This window comes from Artemia sp. Qi Xiang Cuo, chromosome 9 (assembly GCF_049724085.1).
Source record: "Artemia sp. Qi Xiang Cuo chromosome 9, ASM4972408v1, whole genome shotgun sequence".
NCBI classification, from domain to species: domain Eukaryota; kingdom Metazoa; phylum Arthropoda; class Branchiopoda; order Anostraca; family Artemiidae; genus Artemia; species Artemia sp. Qi Xiang Cuo.
The window spans coordinates 8266690-8276330 of record NC_142802.1 but is presented as its reverse complement, the minus strand read 5'-3'; positions in this window follow the sequence as shown (position 1 = coordinate 8276330).

Here is a 9641-nt window from a genome sequence, read left to right as displayed (position 1 = left end):
CTCATTCATTTTAGATCCATCAACAAAAATTAGGAAATGATCTTTGTATGTAATTTTATAAAGTTCAGTAATTTTTTTCTGGATAAATTGAATGGGGATAATTTCTTTTGTCCATTTTGAGAAGTTAGTATTTATTATGGGAAAGTCCAAGTTCTTTGGGGGTTTGGGGCAAAATGAGGACAATATACCTCGCTGGCATGGTAAATTTCATTTCAGTATTAGCAAACTCAGGTTCAATGCCTCTGTACATGGATGAATTTCTTAACCAGCTATTTAAAGAGTGTGAGCTGTTGGCTTCAATTGCTAATACTATAACAAAATTTGACAGGACAATTTTGTTCGGCCTCTTCCCTGAAAGTCAAATCTAAACAAACCTATCTTTTTCGTTTGTAAATTTTAAATTTGCAAATTCACATTTGTTGACAAATTCACACGTTTACAAAATTCATATACAATTTCAAAATTACACGATGGAGGAGTTATCGATAAACAAAGTGAAAATGGAAAAAAGAATGAGATAACATAGTCCGGAGAGAGGTTATTTAGCTGAAAATAATAGAGAAGCGTGATAATATTCATCAGTAATTTAACAAGTGCTTCGTAATAAGTAGTATTTATAGATATAATTACGTTTGGGTTTGCTATTTTGACAACTAAATCTTTCATTCAATGCTATTCGTTTGTTAACTGAATGGAGCAGTAGTAGCAGTAATAGTAGCAGCAATAGCATTAATAGTTTTGTATTAGTGGTAGCACTAACAGTAGTAGCAGCAGTATTAATAGAAGTTGTAGCAGGTAAATGTTGCCTTCTGGTCATTTGAACACCCCACCTATGATGCACCAGGAGTTTCATTTTGATACTTTAAGCCCCTCCAAAAATATTGTTTGTAATAATATCTGTATGCACATAATATGTTTTGATTTAGTTCAACTTTCCCCTCAACGTTTATTCAGATGTTCATTTCAATATCCCCAATCTTGGTAGTATTCGCTACAGAAGCAGCAGTTTTAGGGGGTAATAGTGGTAGTAGTAGTAGTGGTAGCGGTAGTGAAAGGGTATCGTAAAAGTGGTAGTAGTAGCATGCAAATATTGCCTTTTTGGTCAATTGATCATCTCCCTTATCTTTTGGTGAAAGTTCTAAATTAATATGCTTAGTCATTCCTGAGTTACGCCCTTTTGACAACCCGTATGCACATCAACGTGTTACGACATAGTTCCACACTCCCCTCAACATTCTCTGAAAGGCTCACCTTTAAGTAAAGTAAAGGACAAACATGCCCATATTTGTCAATATTACATACTATGTATAAACAATAAAAAATCGCCTAACTTACAGCCCTTGCCTTGATGACTTTGGAAGGATTGACATCTCCAAAATCATGATTACTGGATTTTTTAACAATGCTGAGCAAAATAGCTATCTCAAAATTTTGATTGGATATGTTTTGGGAAACGATGGACGTAGGGGAAATGGTTGCCCTCCAATCACTTTTGAATCTTAAAAAGAGAACTAGAACTTCCATTTTCCAAACAAATGAGCACCAAGTGAAGTTTATAAGACCACCCATTCCATAAAAGCCTTATATGCTCCCGGGGCATAACTTACAGCCCTTGCTTTTGGGCTCTGGGAGATTGTGTCAACCTTGGAGGCATTGTTATGCGTTCTGTGAACTATTTTGAACATAATGGCTATCCTACAATGTCAATTAGATTCGTCTGGCGAAAAGAGGGTGTGGGGGGAGCTATTTGCTCTCCATTACTTTCGACTCTTAAAAGTTAACTAGAACTTTCAATTTCCAATCAAATGAGCCTCCTCAAAAGTTTATACAACCAGCCCTTCTATTACAACCTTATATACCCCTGGGGCATACCCTAAAACTATGGCCCCCAGGCTCCAGGTCAACCCCGAAGGCTTGCCATTTGATCTTTAAGCTATTTTAAACAAAATGGCTATCTCGAAATTTCTGTGGAATGCCTTTGGGGAAAAGAGGACGTGCTGAGTGGGGGGCTAGTTACCCTCCGATTGCAATTAACTCTTAAAAAGGACTAGAACATCTGTTTTTCGATCGAATGAGCCTCTTCCGAAGTTTATACGACCATCCATTCCATAAAAACCTTATATGTTAATAATGGGCAACTATATGTTAATAATGGGCAACTAGCGTGACTTATAGCCCTTACCCTGAGGGCTGTGGTAGGATCGTCATCCCCAAAGACATGATTAATGGACCTTTCAACTATTCTGAACAAAACGGCTATCTCACAATTTTGGTTGGATGTGTTTGGCGATAATATAGACGGGGGGGGAGGGCTGATTGCTCTCAAATCATTTCTGACTCTTAAAAACGGCACTAGAACTTTCAATTTCCAATCGAATGCGTCCCTTTCGAAGTTTTTACGACAGTTTTTCTATACGAAGTGCCCTGGTCAGAAAAATACATAAATAAATTATACATTGTGCCCACATCGCTCTTTACTTAGGCAGCGCTATTGCATGGCCTATGATACACTAATTCTCATACAGAAAGTAAACAAGCAGTTATACTCTCCGAAAACTATTCACTGATGGCAAAAGACTTATAAATACGCTTTCTCCGAACTTTTTAAGGCTTTGAAGATGGCTCAAGATAATCCGCTAGCTCTTCTTTTGATTGGATGTACACATTTGCATATTGCGTGTCAAGAGCACTTGACTAAGAAGAGCAGTCTCATTGCCCCAGGTCTTTCCTTTTCAAAGGGTAATAAAAACATAGGCGGTTTTGGACATGAGACAACATATAATATTGGCTGCGCTTATCATCAAATTGGAGTGTTGCTTTTGGCCTTGCATCATTATTGATTAGGACTTAAAAAGGCTCAACTAATATAGTAGCTTTATATAAGAGCATAAGAGCCTGAGATTTGGCATTATACTATGTCAAGAAGTATCTAACAATTTTTAAAGGATAAGACGATCGATTTTTGCGACATAACCAGTTTCGTATATAATTTTTTCAAGTTTATTTTTGAAAAAAAGAAAATTAGTTGTTTAAAATGAATTTTTGCAATACCGTGAGTATTCTGCATGTATAAGCTTTATATTGAATCTATAACGGTTATTCTAAATATTCTGTTGTTCTTTTTTGTGTAACAATACTATTAAAATGAAATCAATTTTTGGAAATAAATACAAACAATAAAAAAAAAAATCGAAGTAATAGCTACCATTTCTGAATCAGCTACAAATGGCAATGTTTTCTCACTAGACAATTTTTTTCAAAGCGTTTTTTATTTTTTTTTTATTTTTTTTTTTTTGCTAAGAGAGGTTGCTCGTTCTTTACTAGATTACCCCTAATGGAGTAACCATGATATATATGTAATGAATAACACTGAACAATTTAAAGCAACCTTTTAATGCAATTTACTACAAACAATTCTCAAGAACTAAGAATGTCATACTTGAGAAACTGATACAGACAAAGGGATTGAAAGGACCAGTAGCTACTACTGATTTTGTACTATCACAGGCACCCCTTATATATGGACATAGATTAAAGTTAAAGCAATAGTAGTGCTTTATCATAGGCCTTGGCAAAGTAATCCCATAAAAAACTTTTGTATTTTAAGCTAATCATAAAAATTGTCTTTAAGCAATAACAGGCTTAGATAGGTTTTTCCCACGTATAAAGCTAAGAGTTTCATAACACAATCAAAAATTCAGTAGATGGTTCTTGCCCATTGGAAATTTGCTTGAATTGAAGTTTTAAACAAGCATACATACTTGACATGGGCTTGTATTGCTTTACGTTAGTCATATATTTTAATTTTTGTTGATTTTTCTTTACTTCTGTATTATATTTAATACTTAAATTTTTATTGACCCAGGGATATTTTTAACACTTTTTATCTCTACTGAGGGTGGTGTAGCCGGGATTTTGCCGAAATCTTTGTATTTTTTTTACTGGCTACCTCATTGTTCATTATTTTTCTATGTATTCCAGTTTTCTTCTTAGAATAAGTGATTTTACATATTCCCATTGAAGCTTCCACATCTCGAAGTGCAGGAAATGAAATTCTATATTTTTCTTTTCAGTTCTAAGAAAATTTGGAAATTTGACCTATTTTGTTGCAAGTTCTGGTACTTGTATTTTGGCCTTATGTTGGCAATCAGAATCTGTGTTGCCGCAGTCACAGGTTTCCTGTGAAACTTCACAGGTTTTTTCTAGGGTCACAGGTTCACAGGTTTTTGCCGCCGAATGGTAGAAAGTCACAGGTTTTTGTGCTAAAGGCTCCTAATATGACCTGATTTTCTTGCTAAAAGTTGAATTTTGTCGAGCTCACATTTTCAGATTATTTTTAGTGATTTAGAGACAACATCTATTCATCATAAATCTAAAGCTTCATCGCGTTAATCATAAATGACAGCCACTTGAAACTATCATTTTGAATTGAATTGAAACATGCTGATTAGTCACCAAAGTGATGTCAACTCAACACTGTGCATTGAATTGAAAGTTGAAACGTGCTGTATAGGTATATATTTATATTTTGTGTTTATATTCCAGCAAAGTGGCAAAGTAAGAAACAATGAGAAGTGAAAAAAAAAGCTGTTGCTTATAGGACTCTGGCGCTGAGACTTCTTCGAGGTAGTCCCCTCTGACAGTCTGAAAAGTATTTTCGTCTTTATGTGACAATTCCCACTAATCTTTAAGGGGATTAAATACACAGTGGTATTTAAGCCAGGTGTGCGAAGGGTAGATCATCCATATGGCACTGAACAAACAACAACAACAAATGTGCTAATTAGTCACCAAAAATGATGTCAACTCAACGTTTGGTTTGAAGGTTGGTAAATATAGTAGTGAATAGGAGGTAAAATGATTATTAGAAAACCATAGGAAATGCTCCAGTAGGAACTTCAATGTCCTAGAAAATACTCTACTGTATAATAATCCATATTAATTAATCTTTACTTGTGCAATCAATCCAGATTCTATCCCTTTGCCATTCTGCTGCCATTAGGCAGCAGAATTAGAAGCATTAGCTTGCAAATGAGTCTTCCAGTAGTACGCTAGTTCTGCGAAAGAGAAAGAAAAAAAGTAGAATAGCTGGAATAGGTTTTCGTTTAGTTTTTGAAATAGGGGACTGTAAACCTCCAGTGTACATTTTTCGGCTATGTCAAATGCAATGGTGTATTTTTACTTAAAACCAACGTCATTTTCAAGGGGTTTCAGGCTTTTTTTGTGAAATTTTGGAAGATTGTGATAAAAAAAATGTTGTGTAAAATCTGAACAAACAGTCACCATTCCTGAATCAGTATAATTCGAGTATTTTTTTCGCACCAAATTCTTTTCTAATGCATGCTATTCAACTTTTGGTAACTATGGGCCGAGGTTCGCTCTTTACTAGCTTTCAGCTACATAGCAACAATCGTATATGTCTATGTAGAAAAAGAAAATAAAAAGAAAGGGATTGATTGAACTCAAGACCATTACAAGGAGGATCAAACTGAAGCTATTTTGAAAATATTTCGGGCTTGATAATTTGACTTCGCTGGTCTATGCCAAACATAATTCTGTTAGAAGATAATATTATACTCCAATATAGTCCATTGGTACACGAAATTACAGCCAACTCTGGCTTGGATATTTATCACTTACTATGAATTGTTCGAACTTCCCATACCTTATCTATAAAGTATGAATAAAGACAATAACCATCTGTTGTTGAAATCTTCGTCACCTACTACTATTCGGTCGAACTTCCCATAGTTTCGCCATAGAACGATCAATAGATGAATGGTTTGCTACACCATCTATTGATTGGATATTTTGAGTTCTGGACAATTTTCGGAGCCATCCAAAATGGTCAGTGCAATATCTTCCCGTTAAATTATTTTTGTTCTACGCTACTAATCTGTAATTATGCCGTGTTTAGACGAACTGATTATTTGTCAATAATTGACTATTCAGCGATAAAAACGGCCGTTTTTTACGAAGAATCGGCCGATTTTCTTCTAGAGAAAATTCCTAGTCGCTCGGCGATTTTGAAGAAATCGGCTGAAAAAGGGGCCAGGTACGGATTGAGCAAGTTTTGGAATCCAACGAAGAACTGAGAAACAAGATGAGGATAGCTCGCAGGATTGCGATAGCTGAAGTGAAAATGGCGGCGTGGATAGCATCTGCAAGCATCCCTTTCAGAAACGCTGATACATTGACACCCTTAGAAAGGGAAATTTTTCAAGACTCGAAAATCACCAATGGAATAAAATTAAAGCGTACAAAGGCAAGTGAAATCATAAAAGCGATCATTAAGCCTTATGGACTTGTGAAATTAGCAGAGGAACTGAAAAATAGTCCTTCTTCAATCATTGCTGATGAAACGACAGATAGATGCATGACAAAGTCTCTGTGTATAATGGTGCGCAACAAGAATAGTAGCGATGACGTTAAAGAAGAATTTCTCGGTTTACTTGAAGTGAAAGATGCATCGTCCAAGGGACAGAAAGAACCTGTTGACAAGAATTTAAAAAAAACAACATGGTATTCTGGTGAATAATTTACTTGGTATTGGCTATGACAATGCCTCAGTCAACACAGGTGCCCGTCGTGGGCTTGGTGTCCTTTTCAAAACTGAAGTGCCGTCTCTTTTCACTGTCGGGTGCACAAGTCATTCGTTGGCGCCATTTCCTTCAGCAGCATCTGAAACCTTGCCAGACTGGTTAGAGTTTTTTGTGCATGATGCCATACAATGCATTATCCATTGTCCCAAGAGGATTGGAGAATGTCGTGACCACCGTAAGTTTGCTAAAATTGAAGCGAAACATTTGTTATCGGTTGTTTTTACGAGATGGCTCAGCTTTGAAGCAGCCATCAGACTGCTATTGGATACCTGGAATGCTTTGTTATTATTTTACAGTAGTCACGCCTTAGGCGAGGGTGCTGCAGACAAGGCAAGCAAGGAAAAGGCACTCAAAATATACAACGCTTTGAGTAATCCTGTCATGAAGGCCTATCTGTATTTTCTTACCCACATTTTTGGGACTATCAACTCCCTAAACACTGAGTTTCAGAGCAGTGAAACAAGAATTCACAGGCTGGTGAGCAGCTTCAGCACGATGTACTCAATATTACTTCGAATTTTCGTTAAAAAAAACGCGTGAAACTGGTAGCAAAATCACCTTTCTCTGCAGATCTGGTTCCCGCGAACTATCTTGAACTGGAAGAGATGAAATTAGGCACCAATACCGAATTTTACCTGGAGGAAAGTGGATCAAAGATTACCGAGGACTCACTCATAGCCTTTAGGGTCAACTCACTGAGCTTTTTAGTGGAGCTCTGCAAGCAGATGAGACAAATAATAGGCTGGAAAGACCCAATTTTGTCCAATCTAAAGATTTTTGACCCCAGTGTTGCACTCAGATCTGAAGAGGTGAGCATTATTCGCATTCTTGTGCCCTTTTCCATGCTTCTGGGAAACGACGCAACGATTTTAGAACGCAAGAGAGATAGTATTGACCTTCAGCTGCAAGAGCTCAGGTTGAGCCAAGCTGATCTTGGTCAAGATCTGGTCGACCAACCATTTTCTTTCTGGAAGAGTATTTTGCATCTAAAGAACGATATAGGCGAAAAAAAGTTTCCTGATCTGGCAACCTTTATGTTGCACCTCAACTGTCTTCCCCATTCAAGCTAACGAGCTAACGAGCGACCGTTCTCTGTCCTGTCGCATGTGAAAACGAGGCTGCATAACAAGTTGAAAACCGGGACAGTTAGTGCATTGATGATGACCAAACAGTTAGTTGGTAAAGCCGCATCCTGGACTGTTCCAAGTGATCTACTGGATAATGTTATCAAATGGAAAGAGGAAGTTTGTAATAAAGAAGATCCTTGTCGTGCTGAACCTAACAGCTCAGACTCAGACTCTGACACTGAGTAGACTCTGACTTTTATGGAGTGAGTATTTTGTTGCTTATATGCATTCCAGCTCCAATGCAAAGGGTCAGCTCGTAATTTTTCCTCGCACCAACGATAATCCCTCCTTTTTTTCCTTTCAAAGTGGACAATTTTCTTTTGTTATTAAATCGTAAAGAGATGAGAGGGAATTGTTACTGATTGATAAAAACGAACATGACTTATCTTGTCGAAGATACTAGGCCAAAACATTGGAATGAGCTTCAAGAGCGGTTTACATAAAGATAATTTTGAGCAGAAGTGGGGTTTGCAAATGTACTTTAAGAGGTCAAAGGATTCCTATAAGCTTTTCCTTAAAGCACGAGAGGATTTTTGGAATGAGTTTTTTTCCGTTCGATCTTATAAGGTTGATAGAATTTTCAATATTAAGAAAGGAAAAACTTAGTGTTTTTTTTAAGAAGAATCAGATTGTAAGATATTGTAAAAAAATTATTAGATTAGTAAGATTTCAAAAAGTTCCCCGCTTATTTTCTGAAATTGGTCTTTCTCTTAATGTTGAGAAGTGTGATTTTCTAGTTTTTAATGGTCCAACTTCCTCTAATGTCCCCTTGGTTTGTCGTGGTTTTTTTATACCCTCTGTTCTTGTTTTTCGATGGTTGGCTATTACTGTTTCTAGATCAATTTCTAGCCTACGCCAGTGCACTATTGGTGATGTTAAAAAGGAAATTCAATTTGATTATTTTAAGATTGCTGCAAATCAAAGCAGGTATAACAGACGTCTACTGGGTAGGCTATATTCTACCTTTTGTGATCATTCTGTCCTTAACCTTTCTGGTCTTTATCCCTTTTAAAGAAGAAAGATGTTAAACATGATATCCGGTCTTTTTATTTCAGATATTGTAAATTTTTAATTTATCTTCCCCCTTTGCATATAATCTCGTTATGCCAAGATTTGAAGAACCGTAGTAGTGACACTTGTTTTTTTCTTCATTCGAAAATGTCGTAGTATTTACTTGAAGATCATATGCAAGTGGTCTAGTTTAAACCTTCTGTGCAAGACAAACGAGGCTGGCTAAGTTTCAATACCCATGGCTTCAGATTAGAAGGTACCAGCAATTGTACTGGGATCATCAAAATTTAGTGTGGTTTCTAACAAAACAGGTGGAATGTTTTGAAAATAATATTTATGAGAAAGTGAAATTCATTCCCCTGTCACCCTTATGAAACCTGTTATATTGGCACCTAAGCGATATAGAGCTGTAAATGGGTGATCAAGTTTGATGTCTAGTGATGGCTTTAGACCTCGGCAAAATTAACGTGTGGATGTGGATGCCCCCTTTTTTTTATGATCTACCAACTTATTTTACTTCTGAAAGAAGATTTGTTTTGTGTTTATTAAGCACAATTCTTTAAACTCAGATTTCTTGTCTGTCAGGTTTGGAAATGCTCAAAATTTAGGAACACTGCATGATCTTAACTTGAATTTTTAAAAAATGCAGTGAAGACTTTTTAGCTAGATAATTCAGCCCCACAATTGCTTTAAGTAGCTTAGGGCTACTTCTACATGTTCAGAAAACGGCAAGATAGAGGAGTTGTTAAACAATTTTAACCAATTAACTAAACAAACTTGTTTTGCAACAAACTACATCTTTTTATTTTGCCTTCCATTATTTTCCGAACTTCTGTCAAAGCAACGTAATTTGCCAGTCTATCCCCTCACATCATAAGTTGTGCTATGGGGGTGATATTTT